General features: G+C 40.2%; 1 long non-coding RNA gene and 1 pseudogene across 2 annotated transcripts; one reads left to right on the forward strand and one right to left on the reverse strand.

The window, feature by feature from the left end:
• The first annotated feature begins 379 nt into the window (after positions 1–379).
• LOC127139343 (uncharacterized) lies at positions 380–8,102 on the forward strand. 2 transcript variants are annotated; one of them, XR_007809541.1, is made up of 4 exons: positions 380–404; positions 5,178–5,253; positions 5,824–5,936; positions 7,698–8,102. It is a non-coding gene; the product is annotated as an uncharacterized LOC127139343 (long non-coding RNA). The 2 variants fall into 2 exon arrangements; XR_007809542.1 differs by lacking the exon at positions 380–404 and adding an exon at positions 483–573.
• A 2,974-nt stretch (positions 8,103–11,076) lies between these two features.
• On the reverse strand, positions 11,077–14,561 carry LOC108888564 (short coiled-coil protein B-like; annotated as a pseudogene).
• Positions 14,562–15,221: the final 660 nt, after the last annotated feature.

Here is a 15,221-nt window from a genome sequence, read left to right on the forward strand (position 1 = left end):
CCTGTTTCCTGTCCCTTGGTTACTCCAGTTCTCTTTACTTCCTTGTCTTGATTACTGTCCCCCGCCCTTATGTGTTTCACCTGTGTCTCGTTATCTCCTTGTCTAGGTGTATTTAGTCAGCGTCTCTTCCTCTTGGCAGTTGCCAGATTGTCTTGTCCCTCTTGTCAGCTTTCCAGCGTTGTTTCCTGTTTTTGACTTCTTGTGTTCCTGACTGTTGCCTGTTTACCTGATTTTGGATTTTCGCCTATTCCCTTTGGACACTGTTGCCTTATCGGACTGCCTACTCGTGTACTGGACTTTTGCTTGTAATAAAGTACCTGAACTTTGATTGTGTTTGAGTTCTGCATTTGGAGTCCTGCCCTGCCGTGTGCTTGATATTCTCTTTCTCCAACAGAAATGAAACAGTAAGTTTATAAGGTTTCCAAAGTTCCCACAGATGTGTTGCACCTATTTCACCTTCAGTCCAGTTTATCCTGAAGCACTTCCATGAGGTTTCAGTCTGAGATTGAGCTGCTCTTCATCATGTGAAGCCTCTGTCTGGTTCGGGTCCTCTGATCTGGATCATTATTTGCTGTAAGCTCAGACCAACTAGTCTATCTTCCTCTGTTACTGCCTCAGTCAGATACAGGACCACTTCCTGCTCCATCAGAGGGTGGAGGAACTCTGTCTTTGTACAGATGCAGGGTTTGGTTGGCTTACCTGTAGGAGCTGCTTGCATTCACTTTCAAGTCTTCATTTAGTTAGCAGGTTTATTTATACAGTACAGTTCAACAAGGCCATTCAAGGAGCTCTACATAAGAGATTAAAGCCATCTAGACAAAATGTAAAAGCAACAAGACAATATAAAAAATCATTCAGGGCAAAATGGAAAATAAAAGAATAAGAATTACAAGAGTTAAAGTTAGAGTGCTGTATAAGAAATGAGTTATTATTATTATTAATTAACGGCAGTGAACAGAAAGGTCTTTAGTTTTGATTTAAAGCAACTGAGAGTTGTAGCAGACCTGCAGTTCTCTGATGTGTGGAGGATAAAAACTGAACACTGTTTCTCCAAGCTTAGTTCTGACTGTGGGGACATAAAGCAAACCTGTTGCTGACGACCTGAGGGGTCAGGATGGTTCATAATGTAGCAGCAGATCAGCCAATAAAGATCTGAGAACTGGATTCATATGATCTACTTTCTAGGTCTCAGAGAGGATTTGAGCAGCAGTGTTCTGAATCATCTGCAGCTGTCTGTCCGAGTTTTTACAGAGACCTGCGAATGCACCACTATATTTAGTTCCACTGCTGCAGGAAGCTGGACGTTAACCAGCTTTGAACTCTGTTGGTCATTTTTATTCTGCTCGTATACACACTACACAGAAGGAAGTCTTGAGTCAGTCTGTATTCTCAGCACTTTAGTAGTGACCTTGGCTTAATGATAACAGTTAAAGATTGCATATAACCGTGGCACTGTGATGTGTGTGGGAATTTGAATTCTTATCTGAGGCCAGCCTTACAGGCTTGATAGCTACAAGGTCAGGGAGAGACCATAGTGTTCTGTATGTGCTCAGACATTGAGAACACAGCTGTTCAATGGATGGCTGTGTTGTACCGTGTCAGTATGAGCTGTGTGTTTAGATAGATCATATAGTGACCCTTTTTTTTAAATTCATTCATTCATTCATTCTCAGGGATACATTTAGGGTGACTGGGGTGAATATGAATAAAACATAATGAAATAAGTAGGTACAATAAAACACAAATAAGACTCAAATAAAAACAGTTAAACAGTTAAAAGTAGGCATAATGAAACATGAGAGTAGTTCAATTTTAGACCCCACTGAAAAACACCACTGGACAGTTTTTCAGAAAAGTTTGATACTGACTGTAACAGACTGTTGTTTCCTTTAGCAGTCTAAGTCAGTTCTAACACTGCTGATGATCAACAAATCTCCAGCTTCCTCCTACAGCCCATGGGCCATGTTTACATTTTAAATGACTTCAGTGATTCATTGATTATTAGGATTTGCTGTCTATTATTCTGTTCATTAACTAATAAGCTAATTATTGCAGCCCTGGAACATATGGACAGCACCAAAGAAACTAGACTGCTACTGCTCACAGTGTGAGTGACAGAGCAGCTGAATGAGCTACTTCTCATCCTGATTCAAAACTTTTAATGTGATGAGCTTCAAACACCAACACTAATCAAATCTACTACATTTAGCAGTGTTTTCTGCTCTGAATGGATTAAATGACTGGTGTGCATTTCACACCTTCACTGATGTTCTACCTGAATTAACCCACCTCTTAATACCATCATTATGATGTCACAGCTATAGAAACCATCAACAATATACAGAAACGCAGTATAACGGAACTCTGCATCACAGACAGACATGTAGCCAGAATAAATGCCATTACTGGAGTAATGCTATAAATTAACACAATTCAATAGGTCTCCAAACACTGCAGCCACAGCTGCTCCACACACATCATCTCCAGCAGTATCAGTATTAAGTCATGATGATAAAATCCTACAACTACAAACTACAAAATATGGGTAAAATGCATTTTACTCACTAAAACTGCTGATTATTTGTAGACAAATTTTAAAAAACTGCTTCTGTGGAGCGGACATTCTCAGTACTAAAGCGAATTAAAATTTATGGAAGAAATACGACTGGGCAGACTCGACTTTCAGTGTTAGCCTCCATAGCGATAGAAAAGGACTTCCTGTTGGAACTGAGACACACAGATAATCTCTACAAGAGTCACTGAACTCACTGAAAAAACAGTTATTAAATCTATACTAACATGTTTTAGCTTGCGCTAGTAGCTATAGATGTGGTTTGCTAACTCTGACTGGTACGCTCTCTGACCATCCAATCAAATGACATGAAACTGTTGATGTTATCGTATGCCTGCTACATGACCCCTGGTCTCTCCAACTTGCATTCTGATTGGTTAAAGGATCCACAGATCATTTATTTTGAATTACAGGGGCCTACAGTGTTCATTCTGAAGGCCTCAAGGCAGATTTCTTTTACCTTGGCAACACAGGGCTGAAATCCAATTGGAAAAAAGCTCTAACATAAACAGACTGTACTGGAAGCAGCACACTTGATACATATAGTATTGATGGAAAAACATATAATTAATTGATTGTGACAGTGTTTAGGCCAACAGAGAAGGCCTTACTGGTCCTGACAGCCCAACATTGAATGACTGTGTAATGACAGTGCAGCCTGCAGACTGAGGGTTACACTGTGGATTAAATAAAAAAAATCATAAGAGGATAACATTATCTTTATCTGTTCCTTCCAAGTAACCAACAAGAAAAAAAATCCAGAAGTGCAGCTTAAACTAGAAGATTCTCACCTTGGTCACTTTACTGACAGTAATGCGCCACTATAGCTGGTCAGTGTAAATGATCTGCAGCTAGATTCTATCTCCAGAGAAAAACTTCCCTTATTACCCTCTACCTGCTTATTGAGAGTTTGATGATCTAACCCTAACCCTAACCCTGAATGAATGAATGACTCCAGGACCTACGAATCAGTTGCTCCTGACTAAATTTACTAGAGACCAAATACCTCTCTCATCTCTTGGTTAGACATTGAAAAGTGTGATGTACCGTGCCTCTCTGTAATTACAATTATAATTTTGATTTAAAACTATTACTCTGTGGATGTACAGTGGAGGAAATAAGTATTCAACACAGCAGCATTTTTTGTTCAATACTTTTTTTCCTTTGTCATTTCATTTTACTGCACACTTTTTTTATGGATTGGAATGTTAGGACTTCTTTAACTGTGTAGTTTCATTGAGTTGATACCAATATCTGGTCTGATTTTACTTAAGTAGCTGCATCGGAAATGTTTTTAATGAAAAAAATTCTGGTGTGTTGAATACTTATTTCCTTCACTGTGTATGACAGACTGATGTCCAGGTTTCCAGTCACTCATCACTTGTGTAATTTAAGCTGACATATCACATTTGAATTTGTACATCAGTGTCATTATTGGATATGCACATGGGTTCCATTTGCATTCATCTACAGCTTCTGTCAAATAAGCAGCAGAGGTCAGTCCATATTAAAGATTAGGTAATGACTTCAGGCAGATATAGGGTTAGGAACATGTTACAAAGCCTAAAAACAGTACACAACAGCACAACATTAAAACCACTGACAGGTGAAGTGAATAACATTAATCAGATCTTTACAATACAAAGTTCTGCTGGGAAACCTTCGAGCCTGACATTCATCTGGATGTTACTCTTTTATGTTGATTCTATCCATTGTTGTTTTATTGATTATTGTATACTGTAGATTTTTATTGATTATTGTCTGTTGTACAGTTCTTTTGATTATTGTATATTGTACAATGTCCTTGAGTGTTCAGAAAGGCGCTTATAAATAAAATGTATCATTATTATTATTATTATTATTATTACTTTGACACTTGCCACCAATTTAACATTGTTGTAGACCAAGTACACCCTCCAATGGCAAACGCACTCCCCAACAGCAGGGGCTTCCCCCAGCAGGACGGTGCTCTAACCACACCACAAAAACTGCTCAGAAATGGCTCAAGGAACACGACAAAGAGCCCAAGGTGTTGACTTGGCCTCCAAATCCCCCAGATCCAAATCTGATTGAACATATGTGGGATGATCCAGAACAAGCCAGATGTTGGAGCCCCACCCTGCAATCCACAGGACCAGAAGGATCCACTGCCAATATCTCAGTGCCAGACATCACAGGACACCCTCAGAGGTCCCGTCCCATGCCCTGACGGGTCAGAGCTGTTTTAGCGACACAAGGGGGACCTCTGCAATATTATGCAAGTGGTTTTAATGTTGTGGCTGATCAGTGTATAGCCTCATATACATAGATGTAGCCACATTGTCCCATGATTTATCTCAATAATCACCAGTCTGAGGTATGGTTTTTGTGAATACCCATACAGCATTTGACCTGTAATGAGACAGATTCATATCAGTGTGTGTTGGTAAGACATTACTAGCAGCTTCTTGCAGATGAACACTCATACTGAGTTGTTTTTTTTCCAGTGTGAAGTCACAGATGTCAAGGTGTCTTTTGACAACAGAATTGTAGCTTGAGGTGATTCTTCTCTCTTATTCTTCTCTATGTTAAACCTTCCTGATAAATGTTGTGTTTTTTTCTTCAGGCATCAACACGAGACAAACAAGTCACTGGTTTGTCTTCTCACCACAAAGCGTCGGATAAGGGCTTCATCATTATCGGTAAATATGTCAAATAAAATAATAACAAGTAAATCTGTCATTTCTGTCACATTTATCTATGTCACTGAGTGATCTAATTAGAGAAACTGGGAAGTATTACAGAGTACTGACAATATTCTGCTGTGAGGAGACATGGGCGAGGTTTATGTGATCACATTCCACACATGTTCATGATTACATGACCACACCCACCACAGCCCTACAAGTATACTGGATATTTACAGCTGGGTGCCAGAGTTGTTGGGCCACCATGAGCTTCCCCTACTGAAGGGATGAACACCATTCTTCCAAAAGATATTCCTTCCGTTGGTTTTTTAATGATGGTGGTGGAGAGCACTGTTTGACTCATCAGTCCAGAATCTTCCATAGGTGTTCACGTGGGCTGAGATCTGGTGCCTGTGAAGGTTGCAGCATCTGATTTGTATCATTTTCATGCTCATCAAACCATTCAGTGCTCATCTCTGCACTCCTTTATTCTGATTAGTCACCCATGTGTGTATATATGCTTTTTTATCTTTCACCTTTACAAATGCACATACACCTTGTGTTTGTGTGTTTTCTGTGTTTCAGGTGCGTTTGAGAATGGAGTAGCTGAGGGTGAGATTGAGGAGGCGCTGCAGCCGATCTCAGCACTTCGCCTGGTGGTTCATTCTGACGCTGACGTCTGGGCTCTACTCAGTGAGGTCTGACCTGAGAGCTTGTGTGTATTCAGTGTGCATTCACCTGTGTTTGTGTGCGTGTACTTAAACACACTGCATAATTAAACAGTGGCACTGTGCCAGATGTTTAGTATTCAAAATCCTAATACAGAGGTCTAAAAACATAATAAACTAGAATTACTACCCCACAGTTGTATGTCCAGTCCAGCTGCAGATTATTAGTATGTGAATTCTTCACTTATGGCCAAAAACATGTTTTGTGTGAACCACCAAAATCTAATCAGATCATCTTTGAGTTTGTGCCACATTTGAAGAAATTCCCTTGAGGTGTTACTGAGATATCAGGTCCATGAGAACAGAACGGACGGACAACCCAAACTCATAATGTCCACAGCTGTCACCAGCGCAGAGGCAGAAAAAGTTCATATGTAGTTACTGATATAAGTAAGTAAATAAGAAGTCTGAACAAGAACTCTGAATAAGAACTCATTATCGATGAGATTTTGTTAATCTAAGGGTTTTGGAGGTCCCATGAAATTGAATATTTAAAACAAATGTAGCAGGAACTATTATTAAAACTATGTCAGATTAAACACATGCTCATACATGTATGAGTGTTTGCACTGTCATCTGTTGGTCTGAATGTATAGTCTGCACATGGGACCAGAGAGACTGGTTCCTCTGCTCATTGCATACTGGATCATATAAAATGACTCACTAACTAACTAATTAACTAACTGAAGCTCCTACAAAGCCATGGTCCACCTACACAGGTGTTCAATGTGTTTCAGACATCATTCCAGTAGTGTATCAGCATGTGCAGACCTTTCCTCAGTCTGCTGTTGCTATTGTCACATGTTCCGCCAAGACAAGTTCCACATTGGTCATTTTGAGTGGCAGTGTGCCACACGTTGGATATGCTTAGGTAGAGTGCAGATGGTGAACAAGGCAGATACTAGCTCTTTACCAGATGATGATCAGAAACAGCAGGTAGTGTGGCTGAAGCTGATGTAACATTTCACACCGAGCAGGAGTTTTTTAAAAGTAAACTAGTCAACTTTAACATGCTGCATTCTTTACCTGTTTCCACTTTAAAACAGCTCATGTGATTAGCCAGGCTAACTATAGCTCAGTGTTGAACACACAGACATGAAGTTGACATCAGTCTTCAGTGAAGAGTGACACCTACACAGACTGTAGACAAACTGAATATTGAACTATTCCTTTGATTCATCCTCACACAGCTTCTAAGTGTTGGCAGGAATGTCTTTGTTGTCAGTCATGCCAAACCATGGAAATGATGGATGTGTATTCATCACCACTGTTTACTATGTGGTTATCACACATGGTTTTGTTTTTTTGCTAAACAGCATCAGCACAGCTGGCATGTGCTGTGTGTACCAGTTTAAACACAACTTTGACCTGTGTGAGGGCATCACATGGGCTTTAATACGATGATCTACAAACTGTGTTATTCTCATCTTTGAGATAAAACAAGTCAGTTTGGTTTGTTCTTTAGCAACTTTCTTTTCATATTATTCTCCTCCATAGTAATGTGTAAAGAAGTGTGACTACAGTGGGGCTGTTATGGTGACAGGTGGTGAAGGCAGTTAAAGTCGTATTATCTTTGTGATGATAACAGAGGCAGTAACACAAGCAGTATGGGTAAAAAGGTGAACCAGAGGTTCATTTACTGACACATCATGACATGACACAGGACTGTGTGTGTGTGGTCTTTCAGCAGATAATGTTTACTTAACACTCACTCTTGTTCCTGTCTGTCAGGTACTCATTAAAGTTTGATGACCACAGAAAAGAGGAAACTCCACACATGCTGCCATTGAGCCCAGAGCTTCACCTGAGCTAATGTCATCCTGCTGGACAAAGACTGTCACTACAGGAACTGTTTTTACAAGGCCTCAAGTGCCTAAACCAACTGTGGTCTGTGGGGAAGGAGGATCTATGTTTAGTGTTTGTTTTGAGCTGGACTGAGGTCCCTTACTTTCACTTCAAACATTAATATTAAATATGTTGAGTATTTGGAAGGGACTCCACTTCCCTTGTGAACTGAGTGAATTGGCCAGTGTGGCTGTTTACAGACACTTATCAAGAGTTGGTAGGTAAAACAGCTGAGGTGCTGAGTGAATAATTATGTAATAATTATATTTTTCTGTCAGAAACAAAGAAAATCTCTCACACCACCTTGTCTTTGGAGTATTTCATTTCTCCTTGAGGTTTTTTATTTACGTGCATTTATATGAAATATAAAACTGTAAAACAGGTTTCACATAGTACAAATAATTGTCTTCTCATGTGGACTGTACAGATTTGGTTTCAGTTGTGACAATGAATAGAGGAAGTCACATTACTTTGAATTACAACCCAACAGACAGGTTTGAAGGTCAGCTCTTTTAGTTCAAGGACCAAACACTGGGCAAAGCTGGGAAGTTTGATTTACAAATATGGAGCTGATACAGGTTGTTACTGAAGCATCAGGCTGGTCATGTTCTGTTTTCTGAGTATTGTAAAACAAATCCCATGAAAAGATCCAAACCAGCAGTGAATAAAGGTATTATGTGTTTATCAAAAGTCTGATGCCTAAAAACTCATCAGTGAGTCTGTAGTTTGTTCTGACTTGGTCCCACGCACACTGTCCTGCTGCTACAAATACTCTCTACAGCACCAACTGTGGATTCATCGGCCACTGAAAGTAGTCCCCAACAGATGAAGTAAACTCCTGTTTGATTTAAAAAAAAAAAAAAAAACCCTACAGTGAGCAGCAAACGTGAGTTTATTTTAATGATTTCTATCTCAAGTAAATGAGTCAGGTACAGAGACCTGTGAATAACTGTCAGATTTACCTGTAGGTTTGAAGAAAAAATATAAAATAAAATCCTCAAGGCTAGGTTTACATTGCTTTGGTATCCCAATAGTGAGGTATCATGTTGTATCTAGTCTGGAAAATTTTAAACAAAACCCAACCCCGCTGTAAGGGCAGAGTCAGAAGTTAAGAAATTAACATACGGGATTTAACTTCCACAGCTTTAGTCTCTACTCCACCAGACGCTGTGCTACGATGAAAAAACACACACCATAGGAGAAACCAGGCTGAACAGCATTATTCACTAAACACACACTAGTGTGTACAAATTATTGTGCTAATGCTAAAACTGCTGGATTTCTGACTGGTTCTACTAGCAGAAACTCAACAACACACCACTGCTGAGTCTACAGTTTCCCCAGACATTTCAACAGTCTGAATTCATTATGTCTCCTCATTCGTTCAAGCATTTTCCTTTTGATTTGACACCCTCCTGTATCTGCAGGATATACTGACAGTGAAGATGCAGCCGCTCACTTGCCCTTGGGAGCTCCATTAGTGATTGAGAGACGATTGAATCACAACATCTCATCAAAAAGGATCATTACTTTATTAGACCAAAATCATTTCAAAGGAGTAACAAAAAACAATCATATGTCAATGATGTACAAATGCAACAGAGTTTCATATGTCTCAAGACTTCAGAGGAAACATTTCTTCAACATTGCATGAAATACAGTATGCATATTTGAGCACACAAGCACACAAGACTCCTTGAGTTCAAATTGAAATCAACACATGGTCTTGGCTATGAAGTTGTAACAGTGACAGTCACTGTTTAGTGTCATTTACTCCCAACTAAAAAGAAGCAACAACAAAATGGCGACAAAAAAGTGACACTATGCTGAAATGATAAAAGACTGGAGGAGTTTCGAGATGGGCCTTAAGACCCTCGTAAGCAGTAACATATAAAACCATTTGTAACAAAAAAACTTTCTCTAAAACTTACTGTACCTATAGGAATGGTAGCAATACTGACTAGCAACAAACAAAAGGAAAAAAGTGATTTTTTGTAGATATGCAGTGACAAAGACATTGATCCCTCACTCGCTTCCACCCTCAAACACTGAAAAGTTTGACTGAGGAAGGGGAAGTTCAACGTAAACATTTCAACTCTATAAAAGTCTGAACATGGTGGTGAGGTGGAGTGCTTCTGTTCAGGGGTGGGGTGGAGAGGTTGAAGGGACAGTAACATCACCAGTTCCAAACCAATCTGTGGACCAACGATCATCTGATAACAAGTTTCCTACAAACTGTAGAACAAACACCACATCAGATCAGGCAGATTTCACTGTGCTAACATGGATAACTGAAAGCCTATGACTGTCACGATTTGCTGTTTTTTTTTTCTTTTAGTTCATTAACTGCACAAAAAAGTGAGGCTTCCCGAGAAGGGAAGCCTCCCTGTCGGCTCAGAGAGCAGAGTGAACTGTCAGTGTATGATCAGTGGAGAGTTAAGCACAGGAACTGGTGGGAAAGAAACCACTGTTTATGGTCAGTCAGTCAGTCTGTGATCAACACTAGTGTTAATACTATAATATCCACTGACATAAATATATCTTTATTCATGCTGACAGTACTTGTTAACCCTGATTTTAAGTACCAGTATATTTTTAATGACCAGAGTTTACGCAGCATGGTTCAAATACAAGAGCCTGTACTGAGGAGGAGAAGGTATGTTAAAACGACTGTCACTCACTACACCTCTGGATGTTTGTAACCGCTGAATGATTTTTGGAAACACCACCTGTGGAGTTGGGTCTGCTGCTGCTCAGTAGTCAGTCAGGGTCCTCAGACTTGAATGAAGTTTAACGTGGGTCTTCCTCTCATTTGACTGAGGACTACAACATGCTTCTGTAAAGACACATCTTTCTGATACATACACACAGGTATTTCAGATTCTACATTTCAAAAACCTGTGATGTTTCTCTGCTGATAAGCTGAGCTCTATTTGTTTTCAGAATGATTTTCCTGAGCTGAAAAACAGCTTCAGTTGGGGATTGTTTTTTGTTTCCTGTACGTTCTGATTTGATAAATGCAACACTGCCACCCTGTGTACACATTAAAGTAATGACAGAAACCCAGAAATACGTTTTAGGCTTAAGCAGTATTTAAGGGTCTAGATGTTGATATCAGAGTCCTGTCATTCAGGCTGGTTTGGGATCAGGTGTTGGGTTCAAGACAGACTGTGTGTGTGTGTGTGTGTGTGTGTGTGTGTGTGTGTGTGTGTGTGTGTGCGTGTGTGTTGGGGGTGGTTCCAGGTCAAGGCCCTCAAGGTTCTCCTTACTTTCGTTTGCTCTTGGTGTCAGTGGTCTGGAAGACACTGGAGGCAGACATGAGGTTCTCAATGTACTGGCCCAGAACCTGGTTCTCCGACTTCAGCTTCAGGTTCTCCTCTTTGACAGCGTCCACCCCCGGGCAGACAGGTCTAAGCACACAAACACAAACAGCCACATTATACAGGAGCTAGATGTTGGCATGGTATGATGTCTGACTGAGGTCACTACTAAGAAAACATGAGAACTCCTTATCAATTCTAAATGAAACAATAAGAGCGGATCACCTGGAAACTGTCCCATATTTCTGACTCTATGTAGAGTAAATAATGCAAAATATTGTCCAGCCTCATCTGGAGAGCTATACTTCAACTGGGTGAAGTATAGAAACAACAACATTGTTTTGCATGAAATGTCACAGCAAGATGTCAGACAGTGTAGGAATCGCTTGTTATCTTTTCTGACATGTACAATAATCAATTAAACAAGAACTCAATTAATTTAAACAGCAAAATAAACAACAAAGAGTTAAATAAATGAATGTTGTATGAGATCATTAAACTTGAAGAGTGTACATTTTTTACTTTTATTTCTGAATTTAAACTAATGTTCCCAGTGATCTTGAAAAGCCACTGGCCCAGGAACCATCAGAGGATTACTTAAATGTCATCCCCTGATGGAAACATCATAATTACAGGGCAGGCTCAGAGGAGCTCAGTCCAGTTATAATGAATGGGAAAGTATTAAACTTCATGTTGGTTAGAACTTTATATGGATGACACAGTTGGACTGCTAAACAGACAAAAATATGCAGTGGAATAATTCAAGATCCCTTTGCAGTTTTTACAGATGACCTGTAGCTCTCACCGCTCTGTTTATCTATTTGGGCAGTTTTTGGACATTGTCAAACACTGTTAATTCAAAACTACATTGTACAGTTAACATATGAGCTGCAGTGAAGTGATGCACAGAGCCCACTGCAGAAATTATTTATGGAGAGAAATTAGACTTTTGAATGGTCATAAAAAGCCAACAGTACTGCTGTGTTGAAGTCTGTCTTTCACAAATGTTTTTAGGCATTGTTTAAGCACAACAGTTTTCAAAAATGATCAGGTCTGTGAAGAATGAAGTGATGAATGTGTTCATATTGCTTGTGTGTGGACGGGAACACATATTGGTGAGTGATTGAGTGCCCGAAAATACACACACATTGTTGTACACATTTGTAAATCTTATTTCGCATCTGCACGTGACCATTTTGAGTCTAACTTCCCTTCATACATTCCACAGATAAATTAGAGATTCTCCCCTCAGTTTCCCATATACCTGATAGTCCTGGCTTCCTGTCAGCTAATGTGAAACCATTTGTGATACTCACGTAAGAGGGTTGTTCAGCCCTGCTCTTTATGCACCTTGGAAACTCAAGAACTAGATCTCCTGTTTCTAAAATTAGATCTTTTTTTATCTTATCGTGACCTCAGTAGACCAGTTAATGCCCTTGTCCCTTCCTGTTTCGATTACTCTAACAGCCATCACTCATGTTTCATCCAGAGCTCACTATGTCGTCTGTAGCTGGTGCAGAATGTGGCTGCTGGAGTTGATACTGGTATGAGGAGATCTGAACACATCACTCTGCTTTCAGCTGCACTACACTGGCTGCCAATCAAATTTAGAACTGATTTTCCTCTGACATGGCTCCTCTGGTTGCTCCTAAAAGGAAAAAAGAAGCTGTAGAAATAAGTATTGCTTGTTTGTTGCAGTAAGAACTGCTGCAGCCTTAACACTGCCTCATTCTCCACAGGACCTGTATGTCAGTATAATATATTCATTAAGTTCCTGTGGTAGAAAATGTATATACAGACACAAACCTCAGAGCTCTGACATCCACATGTTAAGATAAAGTCTAGTTAGACTGAGTCTTGGTGATCCAACCACAATGGCCAGCTCTAAATACATCAGTTCATGGCATTAGAAAGCATCTCATGTGTGTCTCCAGTGACCACTTATGATCAGATTCACCTCCCTGCTGTATACCAATAAACATTCACATCACTTGTGTTTGCTAAGAACAAATGTGTTTTAACCAACGAGAGGCAAACAGTGAACTTCCTGTGCCTAGTCTTTGTGTTCAGGCCTTGTCAAACTATTTCCACTGCTGCTGTAGCAACATCCAGCTGTGGTATGAAAGTCACACCAGATATGTCAGTGACAGGAGAGCGTGATGTCTGAATGTGATGTCTCTCTGCAAAACATCCAATCTCAGTACAGCTGTAGATTTAGTTTGGTTTTCAGCAGTTTTTAACACTGTGATTCCAAACTGTACACACTGGAAATCACTCTGAACAATGCGTCTCACTAGGATATTAAGATGAAACACTTGCTCACCTCACTGCTTCTGTTTCTTAAATGGACAGTCTGACTTTGTACATCAAAAATTATACTGTCTGTGTGTGTGTGTGTGTGTGTGTCATACCCTCTAAAGTGTGCTGAAGCTCCAGCACCTGGTTGATGAGCCTCGTCTTCTCTTCCAGTTCAGCCTGGTTCTCCAAGTCACCTGCAGCCATGAAGTCAGTCAAACACCACACACTGACTGACCGGCATGTAAACTCAACATAGACTGTGTGTGTGTGTGTGTTGTCTCACCATCGTCTGAGCTCATGGTGAAATACTCGTCTTCCTTTTTGGAATGCAGGGCTGCGACTCTCAGAGACACTGATTCAGGAGAAATATCATTTAATACATTTAGTGTTGTAGGTTTACAAGATAATGAACATCTGTCCTCACGCCTCGGGAGCCAATATGTTGACTACCTATAATGAAATGCTAGTGTTTATTCCCTAAACCACCTCCACCTGAGTATACAGTGATGGGCGATACACACTGATGTCAGACTGATTCAGAAAGGTAGAATTTAATAAATGTGATTTAACACCAACTTTATCTTAAAATGAAAATCAACGTCATTTGCAAACAACCATCTCTCCGGGTATGGTGTATATATTATATTATACTATAAATAAATAAACAATATCTGGCGGAGCTCTACATCACAATCTCAACACTCAAGTGATGCTTCGCGCTGAGTGAGGTTAGCATGAGCGTCATCTAAATGTTTAGAAATTTAAAACCTCTTATTAACCTGTAGCAAAGATAAGGGTTAACCTCAACAGCCCCCATATTATACAGGTATTACATCTGAGCCAGCTCATAGTCCCGTCAACTATCCTTAGCTTGTTAGCTAATCGCATTAAAACGCCCTGGGCCAGGCCTGCTGCTAACCACCTAGCTGTTAGCATGCTAACACACACTTGCCGGACGGTGTTTAGCTTCAACTGCTGCATATAGCTAAAACCACCGAGTACACAGTACACTGTGATGTCACAGGGCACAAACCTTACGACGTGAAAAACAAGAAGTGCTGCTGTGATGAAGAATATCGACAGAAATTGTGAAGGGTTTGTGTGAATTCCCACCACTGTGTCCAGTGTGTCCAGTACCACCATCAGGTCAGTACACGTCACAGCCGCCAGGGGACCACGCAAGACTCAGAAAAAACGTAAACCTGATAGTTGTGTTAAATTTAGATTTTATCACATTTATTTGGTGCTATTTTCATATTTTTATTTATCACCCTAAATGTATAGATGATTGGCTAAAAAGTCACCGTCAACAGAGAGGAGACACACAATACAAGAATATAGGAATTTCTTTCCATTTAAACCATGCAACTTCTGCCTCTGAGTTGTCATCTTACATAAATGCATGGACGGACCATGAGACAGTTGGCCATGAGGTTTACTGGTGTTCCAGCAGGAGACTGGGAGTCAGAGCCTTCAGCTATCAGGCTCCTGTACTGTGGAACCTTCTCCCAGTTTGGGTCCAGGAGGCAGAAACACCCTCTGCACTTTTAGAGTAGGCTTCAAATTTAACTCTTAGCTTATAGTTGGAGCTGGCTCAGACCTTAACCATCCCTTATGCTGCTATAGGCCTAGACTGCCAGGGAATCTTTTCATGATGCAATGAGCTCCTCTCTCCTCATCTCCCTCCCATCCGGATGTATTCAAGTCCCATTAATGCACATTACTAAAGTCCACTTCTTCTCTCTTCTGTAGTTTTGTGTTTTCTCTTCTCTCTCCTCCACTTGCTCATGTC

The sequence above is a fragment of the Lates calcarifer genome, unplaced genomic scaffold (assembly GCF_001640805.2).
Source record: "Lates calcarifer isolate ASB-BC8 unplaced genomic scaffold, TLL_Latcal_v3 _unitig_1373_quiver_2269, whole genome shotgun sequence".
Taxonomy (NCBI): domain Eukaryota; kingdom Metazoa; phylum Chordata; class Actinopteri; family Centropomidae; genus Lates; species Lates calcarifer.